Here is a 3224-nt window from a genome sequence, read left to right as displayed (position 1 = left end):
GGTGTGTTCCCTGTCTCGGCCAGGTGTGTTGTGTAAGCCGAGTGGTGCCCCATAGTGTGTGTGTGTATCTTCCCAAGAGTGTGTGACGGGTCGTTATAGAGGCGCTGTGTGTGTTTTCATCCCGCTCACATTCTTTTGGCGCCCCCACGGAGGATCTTCTTCGAGTACCTTTTGCTTCGAGCTTCGAGCTTCGAGCTTCGGGATTACAGGTTGCAGGTTGCAGATTACAGGTTGCAGGTTACAGGTTACAGGTTACAGGTTACAGGGACAGGTACAGGTACAGGTGATTCACACAGGTACAGGTACCTGGAGTAGAGTGATATACTAGCAGTGATGTCACTTGCAGTTGTTGTGGGAATGCATCACTTGGCGCCTATTTGAGCGCATTGTCTGCTGGATTGTACGTTACTTGTGGAAACTGCCATTGTACGCATTTGTGGAGCCATACTTGGTTGTATTTGGCAGTCCCAGCCATTTCTGAGACTTGGTTTGGAAGATAGTCATTTCTGAGACTTGACTATACGCGATTTGCATTAGCTTTCGTGTGAGGGTCGATAGCGTGAGGTTTTTATTGAGCTGGGGGATTCTCAAATGTGGAGATCATTTCGGTGATACAGGTAGCTGGAGCACCCTTTTCGCGACCTCGCCATAGGCTATGTACTAGTGAGTCCTACTTGATGCTCGGGTTCTATTGTTGACAGTTTATGCATACATAGACAGTCTATATTTTGGGTTCCTACTGCTCTACTTCTGGGGAAACTCTGTCGAAATTTTCCCAAGTTATGATGGCTGGTTTTTTGGTATTTTGAGCCATTTATGCTGTTATGCTGCTGAAATTTTGTCAAAATCAGAGGTTGAGTCAGGTGTGCCTTCTTGGGAGCTTCATGGTTGGCTTTAATGGATGATCAAAATGGCCCTCAGTTCACTCCTTTTCATTTAACGCAAAGAATTCAGATTAATGTTCATGTGTCCAGGAAGATCTTTTTCCAGCAGCGCATAGTCTTTATGTTTGGGCCAAGAAGATTGAGAGAGATCCTGGAATGTCCTTTGCCTGTTGTCATTCCGATGATCAACTATGAAAACTCATTTGATGTGCATGTGTTTGTCCTTATCTAAAGTTGAGCTCCATTGAAGTTTCTGGGGATTGGGAAGTGAAAAGTTTTGGGTTCTTGCACGTGTGTTTGAAGGGGTTCTCAAAGCATCATAATTTGGGTAGCCATGGCTTTCTCTTATCCCGAGTTTCATGGAAGAAGTGATGAAGATGTGGAGGACTTTCTGGAAAAGATGGAGGTTGCCTGCATTAGCAACCAGATTCATGACCCTACGCAAATGTTACGCCTTCTCCAAATTTGTTTGAAGAGTGATGCACGAGCTTGGTCCAAAGCATTTGAAGAGGAGTTGTGTATGTCTGATCCACCTATAAGATTGAGTTGGGACAATCTAAGGCATGGATTGGAAGTGGAGTTTGTGAAGATAGAAGATCCTGACAAAGTGTGGCAAGAAGTACAGGCTTTGGTACAAAAGGAAGGTGAGCCAGTAGATGCGTACATACGTAAGTTTTCATTGGCATGGGAGCGAATGTGCAAGGCTTTAGCACCACAGGTACCCCCGCCTGACATGATGAAGAAGGACAGGTTCTTGGCTGGTCTTTGGGAGAATATACGTTGGAGAGTAGAGCTAAAGAAGCCTAGGACATATGAAGATGCACTAGAGGTAGCAAGGAACAAAGAGTGGAAGCTGAGGAAAATGAGCCAGTTAGGGGTGGAGTCTTTGCCAATGAGGTCTGAATTTCAGCCTATAGAGTCTTTACAAGGGCGCATGTCAGGGGTTCATCATGAACCAGTGGTTCCTGTTACTACTCAGGTTATGCCAGCAGTGGTCACTACAGCAGTGCAAGATGATGGCCTAAGGCAAGACATGAGGCAAGTGGTTGATCTGATGAAGAATCTCAGCCTAAACATGCTAGGTCAAGTGGGAAGTAATCGAGGTCGAGGGCGGTTTGCAAATCAGCCAGGAGGTGAAGAAAGACCTAGGAATAGTGCTGGACAAAGTAATAGTAGGTTTTGGAGGCAGACGCCCACATGTTATAATTGTGGAGAGTTGGGTCACATCAGCCCGCAATGTGATAAGCCACCAAGGATGGGGGGAGACATGTATCCATTGCCAAGACAGGTGCTAACTAGATCAAATGATTATGGCATTGAAATTAAGGGAGACGAAGGAACCAGTGGACTGACCCAGGAGGAAAAGGGAAAGACAAAAGTGCTAAGTGTAGTCACCTTGGAGAAGGCATCAAAGCTAGAGGATACATTAGTGATGCCTATTGGGAAGAGGACCACAGAGGATAAGGAAGGAAGAAGTGCCCCAGGTCCTAGTAAGAAGAAAGGAAAGAGCCATGAAGGCGAGGATGTCAAGGCCAAGAGGAAAAGGAGAGCTCGTCGAAAGTTTCATGTTTCAGATTTTCCACTAGGGGATGGGCAATTAAGCTATGACTTGAAGGAGGATCTGACGAGCAGGAAGGCAGATGTTACTTTTGGGCAGCTTATAGAGATGGTGCCTAAGCTAAAGCGACAGTGGAAGAGGATGGTTAACCCAATGGAGAAAGAGCCAGAGAGAGGTTCAGTAAAGGTGTTGGCAATGGATGAGCTACCAGACATTTGTCCAATAGTAGATGTGTGGCATAAAAGGAAAAATTTGGGACAAGGTTATGTGGATGGCGGAGCCCAAATATGCGTCATAACACACTCATGCGTTGAGAAGATGGGTCTCACAGTGGCTGGGGTGTCAGGTTTTCGGATCAGATTGGCAAACCATCAAAAAGTAAAATGCTTGGGTGTTGTAAAGAGCTTAGAAGTGGAGGCATATGATGCAAAGGCAGTGGTTGATTTTCATGTGATGCCAGCAGGGTTGGGAGCATATCCTATTATACTGGGCAGACCATGGTTACGTGCAGTGGGAGCTGTTCAAGATTGGCGACATGGTACAATTAGCCTCTATGGAAAGACAGGTACCAAGAAGCTTTATAATATGGACACAAGGAAACGATTAGAGGAGCTTTATGAAGATGAGGATGAGTCTAGTGATGAAGACTCTTCCACGGTGACAGATGAGGACAGTGATAGCACTACCAGCAGTGATGAGGATGCTGATGTTGCATTTCTTTTGATGGATAAAGAAATCCAGGAGTGTGGTTTAGTCGCATTTGCGAATGAAGTTGAAGATGA

Source organism: Adiantum capillus-veneris, chromosome 14, assembly GCF_014529385.1.
Source record: "Adiantum capillus-veneris isolate H3 chromosome 14, ASM1452938v2, whole genome shotgun sequence".
NCBI lineage: Eukaryota > Viridiplantae > Streptophyta > Polypodiopsida > Polypodiales > Pteridaceae > Adiantum > Adiantum capillus-veneris.
The sequence above is the reverse complement of the archived record's forward strand: the minus strand, read 5'-3'. Positions refer to the sequence as shown.